The 422-nt window shown below is 78.7% G+C and overlaps 1 protein-coding gene across 1 annotated transcript in view; it reads right to left on the bottom strand.

Moving 5' to 3' along the window:
• Nucleotides 1-147, bottom strand: part of TMBIM6 (transmembrane BAX inhibitor motif containing 6) — a 3,337-nt gene extending 3,190 nt beyond the window's left edge. Inside the window, exon 1 of the mRNA XM_010566541.1 lies at nucleotides 72-147. The gene's annotated coding sequence lies outside the window, so the exon portion shown is untranslated. The remainder of the gene's footprint in view (nucleotides 1-71) is intronic.
• Nucleotides 148-422: the final 275 nt, after the last annotated feature.

Raw genomic sequence — 422 nt, 5'->3', positions numbered from 1 at the left:
GGCGGGGACCCCCGAGGTCCGGCCGGGCCCCCCCCCGCCCCAGCCGCCGCCGCGGTCCCCTCAGCCCTCACCTGCGCGGCGCTCCGCCGTCCGTGCCAGGCCTCGAACGGTCCCCACTCCGCCACGCCCCCCGACCCCCATTGGCCGACGCGCGACCGAGGCCCGCCCTCCGCCTAGCTTTATTGGCCCGCCGCCACCACCCGGGGCGGGCGCCGCCGCCGCTCATTGGCGGCCGGCCGCGCCCGAACGCCACCGTTGGCCAGGCTCTTCCCTCCCCCGCACAGAAGCGCGACGCTCATTGGTCGCCGTGGCAAGGGTCGGGCCAATCGAGATCTTCCTGCCCTTGGGCGCCCCCCGGTGGTACCGCCGCTCCTCCGCCCTTGGGCGCCCCCTGGCGGTTCCGCCGCGGAGCAGCGGGCGGC

Source organism: Haliaeetus leucocephalus, unplaced genomic scaffold (genome assembly GCF_000737465.1).
Source record: "Haliaeetus leucocephalus isolate CR32 unplaced genomic scaffold, Haliaeetus_leucocephalus-4.0 Scaffold214, whole genome shotgun sequence".
Taxonomy (NCBI): Eukaryota; Metazoa; Chordata; class Aves; order Accipitriformes; family Accipitridae; genus Haliaeetus; species Haliaeetus leucocephalus.
The sequence above is the reverse complement of the archived record's forward strand: the minus strand, read 5'-3'. Positions and strand labels throughout refer to the sequence as shown.